The 12876-nt window shown below is 42.7% G+C and overlaps 1 pseudogene; it reads right to left on the bottom strand.

The window, feature by feature from the left end:
• Positions 1–1098: 1098 nt before the first annotated feature.
• Positions 1099–1514, bottom strand: LOC110562601 (small ribosomal subunit protein eS12-like; annotated as a pseudogene).
• Positions 1515–12876: the final 11362 nt, after the last annotated feature.

The following is a 12876-nucleotide window of genomic DNA, read 5'->3' on the forward strand; positions in this document are numbered from 1 at the left end:
GAAGCTGTTTAATAAGCCAACAAAAAGACCAGAGGTGCATGGAGCAGTGGTGATAAACAGTCATTAGATACTATTTTAAAATGAATCTTGACTGTAGAGCAGCAGTTTGAAGAGCTGAAGTTGAAGTCTGAAGAGAATGATCATGTTCTACCTGAGATCATGTAAATATAACGATGTCATTTACAGAGCCGGAGAAGACAGTTGGAACAGTAAGCTTAGGCAAAAGCATGAAAATCACAAGATCAGATTGAGCCATGCTTAGTTCAAACTATTTTGAGAGGAGAGGGTCAGTGGAGAGTTGGGAGGCCAGTCTGGAGTTGGCAAGAGAGATGTCTGGATTGGAGAAGAGGTTTGGGAAGAGTCATTCTAATAGCTAGAATTACCACGTAGTGATGATAAGAGTGAAATGAAAAGCCATCAAAGGCTCCCAAGCATGATGTTATCTGACCGGCAGGAGATTGTCTCATTCTGGTTACTGTGTTGAGCAGGCTGACTGAAGGGAAGTCATGTTTTAACCACAACAAGGAAGTTGTTGTGATAAAATAAGCCAAAGCCATGGCAGCTTAGAGCAGTTGGGGCAAGAAGTTACTCATTTTTTTTCTTTTAAATAAATCTTGACTGTAGAGCAGCTGGTGGCAATTTTGAAGTCTAAAGAAAATGATTATACTTTGTCCTGAGATAATGTAAATATAGAGGAGATTGAGAAAACGGAGATTTTTGTATCTCAGAACCTGTGAAGGAAAACCTGGTGTCTTAGTGAAGGTTTCTACTGTTGTGAGAAAACACCATGACCAAAGCCACTTGGGGAGGAAAGGGTTTATTTGACATATACTTCCACATCACTGTTCATTATTGAAGGGAGTCAGGGCAGAGATTCAAACAGGGGAGGAACCTAGAGGCAGGAGCTGATGAAGAGGCCAGGAGGGTGCTGCTTACTAGCCTGCTCCCCCTGGCTTGCTCAGCTTGCTTTCTCATAGAACCCAGGACCACCATCCCAGGGATGGTATCATCCTCCCCCATCAATTACTAATTAGGAAAATTTCCTGCAGGCTTGCCTACAGCCTGATTTTTTTAAAATGAGCCAACATGTCTATTTATTCATTTCTTGCATTTGAAGTACTCCTCAGTGGCATCCTTGGCCTGAGATCCTTTGCCATAGTCTTTATCCACTACACACCTGCAACCAACCACTTTCCGTGGCTTCCGCTCTTACTGGATTCCACAGAGGCCTACCCATCCTCCCAGTTTCTTGTTGTCATCAACATTAATCAGCTTGATCTGGTGCTCAGCACAGAGCACCTCCACCAGCTTGACATTCGTGGGCTCATCACGGTTGGATGAGTTGGATGCATTGGATGCAAGCACGCAAAGATGAGCCTGGCGCTTGTCTAAGGCTTTGGCAGCTTTGCATATGCCACGTGCTAGGCCATCGTGGATGAGGGGGTCTTCAGCACCTCTTGTAGAACAGTACTGACATAAGTTACACCTTCAGCAGCAATACCTTCCTCTGCCATGGCGGTGGATTAAGGGTGAGGCAGAACCTTGAAGGAACCTGAGCCTCCGTCTCCGCACAACTCAGGGAAAAGCTACAGCCTGATCCTATGGAGGCACTTTCTTAATTGAAGTTCCCCTCTCAGATGACTTTAGCTTGTGTCAAGTTGACATAAACTAGCCAGCATAGCTGTTATGTTAGGGAACAAACCCAGTGTTAAAGATTGAAAAGATTTAGTCTTTCAATGATAGAAATTTTCCCAAATTACATTATGAGTTCATTACAATCTCAACAAAAATTCCAAAAAGTATTTTTGCAAAGTTTACTCTTAAAACATGGAAATTACTTCCAGACATGGGTAGCTGGCTGGGTTTCCAGTACCAGGCATGAATCCCTTCCTATTGAGAGGGCACTGAGTTCAATTAGACAGCTGTTGGTAAGCTACGAAATGATGGTGCCACCATTGTACTATTGGGAATCTCAAGCATTGCTTTAGTTCACAGGCTTTACACTCAGGAAAGAGTATTGCTTTTTTCTCTTGGCAGCTTGCATAGCACATTCTGAGAGATTGTCCTTATGGAAGAGGCTTTCAGGTCAGTTCCAGCTTGATTCCTCCGAGTCAGGTGTCTACAGCATATGGTAGGTCCAGCAATAGGGTTTTGTCTTCATGTTCTAGGAAGAAGCCCAGGACAATGGAAATAACTTGTATTGGTTTAAGAGTCTCTTGGATCATCCGGACCAGGAATTCGAGGCTTCTCCCCCACTCCTCTCTTGTTAGATAGTTTTATGGCCCTTTTGAGGAACATGACTTCCCTGTGTGGTGCCCAGCACTTACTGTTGCCATTTTCCCAAACCTAATTTTGAACTGTATTCTAAGTACTTATCCCTATCCCCATAGCTCTAACCTCTCACCAAACAAGCTGCTTTTTGCAGAAGCTGGAGGCTACCTCTAAGAGATTTGCATCTGGTCAAAATGCAGGGAATAAGTGATTGTAGGGTATCAAGCCCTGACTGGTACATCTACTAGACGGGGTGGAAAAAGTGTGAAGGCCATAGGACCAGGGCACTTGCTGCTATACAGTCTTCTAGGCATGAAAGGAAAACTACAGCCATGAAATCTCAGCAATAAGGCAGCCTAAACAAGCCCCACATAATGATAGCATAACAACAGGCTATATGCCAATGTGTGTGGGGGTAAGGGGAATCTTTTAACGCTCTACCCCTAAATGACAAGCAACAGGCAACGATCAATGGCTTCTAACAGAGGTAGACTCAGTCTGATAGGTTATCCAATTCCAAATGGTCAGCCTGAAACACATGTTCACATAAGCAACACCAAATGGGCTCAGTAAGTTTACACACACACACACACACACACACACACACACACACACAGTCACTCAAGCACACCCAGTAAAACACACTTACATGCGTATTAACACACATACACACACACTATTATAATATCTGAGTAATTCCGTGTCTTGACTATAGCGAAACAATCTTAACTGAGTTTCAGAGAGCCGAGGCTAAGCTGATGATGGTCTAGGCCTTTATTGAATCACGCTTCCTCGAAGGAGAAGGGGGAAGAGAGAAGCAGCTTGGGATGGGAGATGGATGCTAAGCAGGAAAGTGGACTCGGAGGAGCTTGCTTGCTTTATCAAGCTGAGGTGCTCAAGGGCTCACAAAGCACCGAAGGGATCCCTCACTGTTTGTATCTCTGTGTCTGCTCACTTTCCACCGCGTGTGCTCTGCTTACTATCCCCGGGAAGGGGGGTGATCATATTTCTCTTTGATCAATAATTCTCCAAAGAAAAGGGCTGTTATCAGCAGTCACCTCTAGCTGTATCATAAAAGGGGACCAAGAGGAAGCGGCAACAACTTCTTTTTATGCCCTCAGTGATATCCCTTTCCCACATAGGTGCACACACATACATGCTCACAAGCCCACACGCATGCAAAAGAGCAAGGGGCTCCAGATATTCATAAAAATCTGGCAACTTGATTCATCTAAAGACAGTCCTATGATTGGAAAGTGCTGACAGAATGGGTGTGAGTTTTACCTTTGATTTTTAAAACAATGTTTTATTATTTGCATACTTCATATAAAAGCCTTTAAGAGAGGGGAATGTAAGTTTTTTTTTCTAAGAAAGGACTTCATTATTCCAATCTATCATCTTTCAGTTTTATTTGTATGCTTATTAAACCGAAACTTTTTGAAAGGAGCTACAATAAAATTCCAGTGAACCTTTAAAAATTTTTTTTTATATTTCTTAGATCAAGAGAATTATAGAACATTGCAGGCAGATGTCATTCCAATGTTCTGCTTAAAAATAATGAGTTCACTCACAGCCTGGTTTGTGAACTATGTGAGACATACACAAATCTTCACTTAAGTGGAATTCCAATGAAGCAATTGTGTCTGTTCTCCTATTACTCTATGATTTTCATCAAAGTCTCTTATTTTGAATGACTTTGTGAAGATATTAAAGCAATGTTCTAATTAATGTCATTTCCCGCTAAACATTGGAGAGAAATTGGATACTCATTTTCTGCCTTCTGATACATTGTGAAAACTCACTTTACATCTTATGTATTTAGTTTGCGTCTCTGCTAACAGCCAGTTTATTTCCTGTTTAGGGATCCCCCCACCCACCCTTTTCAATTGTCCACTTAGCCACTGGATGTAATTTTATGTAATTTCATGGTTTCAGATACCGTATGTGGGCTGGTGAGTTCTCATTTGGATATTGTATTCAGCTGCTTTGTTGACATTTCAATCTTGGTGTCTTCAGTGAGCATCTCAAACTAAAAATAATTTGATTTCCTTCCTGATGTCTCTCACCTCCTGCGCACCTGATCCTCCTCCCAGCTCAGGAAAAGACATCCTCATTTGTTCCATTTCTTATGTCAACCATATGGGCAATCTTTGATCTCTCTGTCACTATCTCTGTCTCTGTGTCTCCATTTCTCTGTGTCTCTGTGTCTCTGTGGGGTGTGTGTGTGCAGTTGTGTGTGAGAGCCAGAAGACGGTGTTGGTTCCCTGGAGCTGAAGTTAGAGGCAGTTGTGAGTTGCCCAACATGGGTGCTGGGATCTGAACCCAGGTACTCAGCAAAAGCAGCACTTACTCTTAACAGCTTAGTCATCTGAGGCTTCTGTGCCATCAGCAAATCTTCTTGACTAGATCTTCCAAACATTTCCTGAACCCACATTTTTTTTTCATCTCTGTTAACACTGCTCTGACTCAAATAATATCTTTCTCATGGACTATTGTGGTAATGTGACTACTCTCTCTCTCTCTCTCTCTCTCTCTCTCTCTCTCTCTCTCTCTCTCTCTTTATTTGTTACTTCTAATTGTACACACCAGGCAGCGCAACCTTTTAAAAGTTTAAAATAGAACATTTCTTTTTTTTTTTCAATTAAATCCTGAACAGTGTTCAGAGTGCACTCCACATGATTAGTGGTGGCTTTTAGAAACCATGAGTACTCTTTCTTGCTGTCTCCGGGGCTCATTTCAAACACGCCTTCTCTTGCTGTTCTCTGGCTCCTGTGGATCTGTTGTTACATCAACCCAGGTGGCTTTGAGTGTTCTTGGTCATTCAGGTCATTATCTAAACACTATTTTGTGGAGAGGTATTTCATTCAACGTTCCTTTCTCTGTCTCCATCCTGCCACCATATTTAGCACCTCTGATGCTTTGCATTTTTCACTCATCTTGTTTACACATAAACCTCTTAGGACTAGAAACCTTGCTCAGGCCATTCTCTTGGCATATTGATAGAATAGGTCCTGGCTTTTAATATTTACTTGTGGATGGATGAATGAATGTTTGCAGGGAACTGAAAGGAATTGTGAAAGAAACAGGATGGACATGACGTTTGTCTCTGCGGCGTGTGTGTGTGGAGTTCAAACAAGCTTGTCAAGTGACCATGCAGTAAGCTGTTTGGCGCTGACTACAAGTGAGAAAGGAGTTCAGAGAGGGTGTGGGAAATGCAAGAGAGGCCCAAGTTCTGGGCCTGTCTTCCAGTATTTGCATGTGGCTCCAGTATGCAAATCACTAACTGAATTTATAGACTTTCCATTCCCATCTCTGTGGTTGTAGCAGGAGCTAAACAGTGCTAAGCCAGTCTGATGCTAGTTTACGAATCAACTGCTTGTCTGGTCAAGAGTTTTTCCAGTGACTTCTTATTTTTGTCTTTCCCAAACTGAGTAAGTAATTGAGGCAAACTTCTGCCTTTCCTGAACAACAACAAAAACAGCAACAGTAGAACACACACACACATGCACACACACACACACACACACACACAACACACATACTCTCTCACACTCATGCACTCAAACACACATACACTCATACTCACACATATGTTCGCACAGACACACACACACAAACACACGCACATGCACATGCCCCCCACCACACTGACTTTTAAGTAGATGGCTTTTTGTTTGGGTTTTGGACAGAGTGTCTCACATTATGTAGTAAAGATGTTTTGGATTTTCCTGCCACAGCTTCAGAGTCCTGGGGTTGCATGTCTGCACTGTCTTGCCTAGCTCCTTAAAGGAATATCTTTTTCTTTTTCTTTCTTTCTTTTTTTTTTTTTAAAAAAACATGAATTCATAGGTAACAAGAAACACAGTGAGGACGTGATGATGCCAATACATTTTCTGACTTAATTGGCTTTTTGGACCTTGATTGATTATATGACTTTGATTTTTCTGAGGCATAATTCTCCTTAGAAATGAAATGTTTTTGGGAAACACTCGTTACTCATTCATTTAGTGGAACATCTGAATTAAAGTCTCCATGGCATGTTTACTAGATAAGTAATTTACTAGTTAATGCGGTGGTCATCCGTCCATGTGTTACTGTATCCACTTCTCCAGAGGCTCTTTCTCTATTCACCATAGAAACAAAAGCGAGTGTATTCAGTGAGTACTCTCCAAACTTAAAATAATTGTTTTCAACTTTACGTTTTTCTGTTGAAGAGGAAGGAAGGTTTGAAGAGCCCGACTCTTGAAACACGGGGAGCCCCTGGAGCGGAAGGCGGGTGATATTAACCACCTCTTCTTCTGGGACAATGTGAACAGAGCGAGTGGTCAATACTCACTGCCTCTACTTTCCTGGGATGGACAGCAGCACATTTGTGCTGTGGTTGAGGAGTCTTTGAAATTCTCTGTCACACTAGGTTCATGGTACTCTGCTGGCCTCTCCCAGAGATTCCTCTCTAACTCAGTTAGTTTCCACTTAAAGAAAGATCCCAAGAGACACTGTACGACTCTATTGGCTTTCTTGTTTCCTAACATCACAACCCTCCCATCCCCATGCATCTTCAGTAGACATCTGTGCATAATGAAGGCGTCTCCATATTCCATCTTATCAGGAAAGCGACATCCCAGTGGGATTTCACTCTTGACTTAATAAAATAAAACCTAAAACAATAGAATTCATTTAACCTGAATCTTTTACTGTACTCCAACCCAAATTCAATTGTGAAAAGAAGAGAGAATATTTTGGGGGGATGGGATACATCTAGTTATTTTAAAACTATTCCTTTGTGGCATAGCAACATAAAAATATAATACATAATTTTTAAAAACCATGGTTGAAAACATTTCCTTTTATTTATAATGCAGCAGATGGAAACAGACGTAGTGACCTGCAAGCAGACATTACGCAGAGACGGGGGGTACTTTGTACACACAGCTCTAAATGGGATGTCTAGACAAGATACCTTCCTTCATCAGCTCAGGTGCCTTGAAGAAGAGGCAAAAAAAATGTGTAAGAGCCTGTGGGGGATGTTGGAAGGCACCCAAAACAAAACAGCAAAACAAAACATCATTCCTTTAAATCAACTGATCAGAGCTCATAGGAACTCGCAGAAACTGAAGCTGCTAGTGCTGGGCCAATGCGGATCTGCACCAGGTCCTCTGTGTATGTGTCATAGCTTTCAGCTTAGTGATTTTGTGGAACTCCTGAGTGTGTGAGTGAGTGGGTTCTTGTGCCTGCTCTTGGGAGTCTCTTCCTTCTGTTGCATTACCTTGTCTAGTCTCCATGTGGTATTTTTTTTTAATTTTCTTATTATATTTTATTTTACTGTGTTTGGTGGTTATCTCTTGCAACCCTATTCTTGTAGAAAGAAAGGGAATGGATCCAGAGAGGTGAGACGAGGAGGAACTTGGAGGAACAGAGATAGGGGAAATGGTAATCAAGATGTGTGGTATAAGAAAAGATTCTATTTTCATTAAAAGGAAAAAAAGTAAATGGTGCTAGCTGCTTCTTTTTATCCTTCATAATTATAAAAAAGAAAACAACACTCATGGACCATACTTAGAGGAAAATCAAAGTGTCACCTCATTAATGCCACAGAAGTCCTACAACTCCTGAGACAGATAATAGTTAAAAAAAACCCAAAAAACAAACAAACAAACAAAAAAACTGAAGTTCGAGGAGGAGTCCAAGATAGCAGCTACCAGTGTGCACCATTTCTGAGGGGCACAGGACACAAAACTCTGAAATTACACTTCATGGACCTTTCTCAAAAACTGACCACAAAGCAAGCCTCAACAGATACACAAAGATTGAAATAATCCCGTGTATCCTATCAGACCACCATGAGCTAAAACTAGACCTCAACAACAACAGAAATGACAAAATGCCTACATACTCATGGAAACTAAACAACTCTCTACTCAATGGCAGCTTGGTCAAAGGAGAAATGAAAAAAGAAATTAGAGTCTGAAATTCCAGTTCACATACACTTTCTGTTATAGTTTGAATGTGTAGTGTCTGCCATAGGATTGAGTGTCTGAACACTTGGCTCCCAGCTGGTGGCACTGTTTTGAGAAGTTCAGGAGCCTTTGAGACAGGAGGCCTGGCTAGCAGATAGACTTGGGCCACTGAAGGTTAGGTCTCATGGGTTATAGTCCATTCACTTCTGGCCTGAGCTTTTTGCTGGTGGCTGGGATGTGGCCAGCTGTCATGAGCTGTCCCAGTCATCCCTACCCACCATGCTGGACTATATTCTTTGAACCATGAGCCAAAATAAACCTCTCCTCTCTTGTTTCTGTCAGGGATAATTAACACATCCAAAACAACAACAACTTGAAGCAAATCAGTGCAGTACAAACTGCCTGACTTACTCAGAATAAAAGGGTACCACATGGTCCTCATAGTGAAACACGCAGCCATGGGCGCTAGTCTCTACCTCTACCGTGGGGCAAGCCAGGCCTCTAGGTTGCACATACAAAATTTTACCAAGTGTAGCAAAATGATACATGCTGCCATTTATAAATGCATAAGCAATTGGTACCCTTTGAAGTACAAAAGAGTTCCACTTAGATACAATATGATATCACTACCTCACTTAGGGTTATTTATCAACTGAAGCATACTCTGAAGGCATCTTGGGGCGGGTCTAAGAAACCAGCTGCCCACTTCACGCAGTCTATCCTTCAACCTCTGTTAGAGACTACTAATTATGAACCCGATGATCTGTCCTCCTACCTTTTAAACAACAAACTGCTATAAAGACAGGGGTAGAGCAGTGTCAATGTTTAAGCAAACAAACTGCATTTCCCAGTTTCCCTTGCAGGTCGAAGTAACCAATGAGAAATCACTTCAGATGAAAGCACCTCATCTGGGGGATGTGACCTTTCTTCCATTTTCCTCCTCTTACCCAGAGCAAGACTGTGGTGGGCACAGCTGCAACCGAAAGGTTATCCTGAGGTCGGCGTGAGGGCGGAAAGCACCCATTGAGAAAGGATGAAACAGAATCTGGGCTGCTGCTGTCAAGTGGGCAAGCATAGAAAACTTCATCCTTAGTGTCTTTTTAGTTTTCTGGGGGTGATGAGGTAGAGGTTACCAGAAATCAACTCCAGGATCTCATCGGCACTAGACAAGTATCTGATCACTGAACTATATTTCTGTCCCTCCCTAAGGTCATTTCTCACATTAAATAAAAGAATCTTGTTTTGCCTAAGCTGTCACTGAGTCTTCTTATATGTATATCCAATATAATTGAATTTATAGATAATTTCCTTTTCATAATACTTTCTACACAGAAGAGAAATGAGACAGTATGTATTGGGGGATACTTCACGCATAATGAAATACCATATTACTGTAATGATCTTGTCAAGTAAACTCAAGTCGTCTTGCTTTGATGTCATAGGGTAACTCTGTGGGAACTAACAGAGCTGTCTGAACCTACCATTGTCAGCCATGAGATCCTAGGTAGGAGCTGGGGAGAAAAAAAATTAATGTATGAAGAGACTGGTCCAGAGAAAGAGACATTCCTTCTCTAAGGTTCCTTGAGATGACAGGGAAGGAAGATCTTAGAGCTGTGCTGATGGAAACTTGTATGTCTGACATGGAGAATTCTGGGACATTGTGGACAATTTATTCATCTTATAAGTAATATGCTAAGGTGATTGGAAATGATCCAGGGAGAAAAAAAAATGAAACCAGCATTTTTATTCTGAGTCTAGCTCAGAGGTCCAGGTTTGGCGGTTTTCTTCAGTTTACTTGAAGATTCCTCTTCACTCGAGTCTTACAGAAGGTCTGTGGGTGGCATTGCACATGCAGTAAGGGGAGGCTCACAGAAAAGTAGGACTAGCTTTGTTCTGTCATCTTTAGTGGCACATCTCTGTCCTAGAGATGGGAACTATTTTAGTCTTATTAAAAGGAGAAGCTTCTTCTTCTTCTTTTTTTTTTTTTTTGAGACAGGGTTTTTTTCTGTAGCCCTGGTTGTCCTGGACTCACTCTGTAGAGACCAGGCTGGCCTCACACTCACAGAGATCCACCTGCTTCTGCCTTCCAAGTGCTGGGATTAAAGGTGTGCGCCACCACCACCTGGCTAGAGAACCTTCTTAAGGATAAAGTCACACCGTGTACAAAGAGGACTGGCTTTGGGGGCACTGCAGAAGATCTCTGGGTAACTGCCTCAGAGCTCCCCGCTCTCCTGTTCTCAGCAATACCTTAGAGATAAAGTGTCTGCCACACACACTCTTTCCTCGGTCTCTAGGGCAGGTGGATTCTGTGGTCTGTGTCCAGCACAGGGTGGGCATGACATCCCTGGCACTCTCAGAAGATTACACTTATTTGTGGGTAGAAGGACAGTTTCCACTTCATAAGGACCCCCTGCTGGCTTCATGATCAGGCCAGAAACATTTCAAAATCTGTTTTGTTTTTTTTTTTTTCAATCCTACTCGAATAGATTTCTAGTGAATAGGTGGGTTTTCAAGGAAAGGTGAAATAAGTTACACTGACCTGTTAAGTATTTTTTTAATTAAAAATAAAATATTAACTATAAACTGTGTGATTTTGTAAAATTCTCCCTATTGCAGAGCTGAAATAATGGTCCTAGGAGAGAAACAACTCACAGACTAGCCCTTTTAAAAACTGTACTTGTGAAGATGGTGGCGGGACTCTCATTCTGAGCAGCAGCATGGCAGGATCGGCACAGTGATTAGCAATCAGGACTCGCAGCAATTAAACACAGGTGATTCTGTTTCCCAGGTGAGAGGATACCTCACAGTGGGGGATTCAATCAGCTTTTAACTCACCCAGCTAAACCTCAGAAGAGATCCCGGTTCTGCCAGACGCTTGGCTGCCAGCCCCAGCCCAGAGCCACAAGCCAGTGTCTCTGGTCACGGTCCCAGACTGAACCATGTGCACCACACTATCAGAGACTGGAATTTTCAGTCGAGAGATAACCCAACGGTGCAGGAAATGATTGGGACTGACCTTAGGTCACCCAGACATCCCCTGGAAAAGACTCGGGTTCCGAGGGCGCCCCAGGAGCCAGCCCGGAGCCAGAGCCAAGGACCCAGGCTCCGGCACAGAGCCCTGCCTGTGCGCCCAATTTGCCGACTCAGTTGGAACTGTGGGCCCCAGGGCACCAGAGACTGCATTTCACTGTCCAGTGCAAACACACAGGGAGGGAAATGGCTGGTCTGATCTCAGAGCACTCAGCCGACACCCCCACCCCGAAAAGGTCTCAGGAAAATTACTCAGTTTAGGCAGATGCCCAGGCTCCCAAAGGCCGGAAAGGCAGACACAGGCATTTTCGGTGCGCCAGCTAGCTGGCAGAGATGGAGCGGTGCGCCCCAAGGCATAAAAGAGACTGGGAGTCCCTGTCTCCAGAGAATTCACAAGGAAGGAAGGAAACTGTACTGACTTAAATCACCCAATCCTTCCCTGGAAAAAGTCTCACAGACTGGCGGGGCTGAACTTCCATCACTCAGCTGTGCTCCAGACACAGGCACAAACAGTTGCTGCGTGCCAGGTGTCCAACTGGGTCACAGCACCTGATCATTAAATTTACAGCAAGAAACCCAGAAACAGGGCAGCTGTCTTCAGGACTTCCCTGGGTGAGAGGAGAACCCTCTCAAATAACAAAGACCATAGTTACCAGGTCTCTATCCCTGAGGTGAGCAGCAGCAACTCCTGAAAAAACATCAGCCATCCAGGGACTATACCCAAAAAGCTGAGAAGACTTCCTTCAGGAAAAACAAGCTTTCTGCCAAGGGTATTCTCTCCACCACAGAATCCCCAGGAACCACCAGAAAATAACCCCAAACACCTAAGATAGCACAATGGGTGGAGGCCAGCGTAAAAGCTCAAGCAACAAAAAACAGAGCAATATGGCATCTCCAGAACCCAGTTACCCAGGGGCAAGTAGCCATGGACACCCCAGCATAACTGAAATCCAAGAAGATGACCTAACAACTATGCTCATGAAGATGATAACAGAGGAAATAAATAAGATACGTAAAGACATAGAGGAAGATAAACTCAAACAGAATATTGCCATCCATAAAGAAATAGAGGAAGTTGCAGCCAAACAGTTTATGGCCTTTAGAAAGGAAATGCTTAAAGCACTGAATGAAATAAAAGAAACAGAGTTGAAGGAACTAAAAGAAAAACAGGAAAGTACAATCAGACAGGTTAAGGAAGTAACAAAAACAACTCAAGACCTGAAGATAGAACTGGAAAAATTAAAGAAAACACAAATGGAGGAAATAATGGAGAGGAAGAATTTAGGGAAGAAAACAGGAACTACAGAGGTAAGCATAACCAACAGACTACAAGAGATGGAAGAAAGAATCTCAGGTGTAGAAGATACAATGGAAGAAATCGATGTATCTGTCAAAGAAAATGTTAAATCCAAAAAATTCCTGACACAGACCGTCCAAGAAATCCAAGACAATATGAAAAGACAAAACCTAAGAATAATAGGTATAGAGGAAAAAGAAGACTCCCTTCTCCAAGGTCCAGAAAATATTTTCAACAAAATCATTGAAGAAAATTTCCCCAAGTTAAAGGAGAGGCCATTTAGAATACATGAAGCCTACAGAACACCCAACAAATTTGACC

This window comes from Meriones unguiculatus, chromosome 2 (assembly GCF_030254825.1).
Source record: "Meriones unguiculatus strain TT.TT164.6M chromosome 2, Bangor_MerUng_6.1, whole genome shotgun sequence".
NCBI lineage: Eukaryota > Metazoa > Chordata > Mammalia > Rodentia > Muridae > Meriones > Meriones unguiculatus.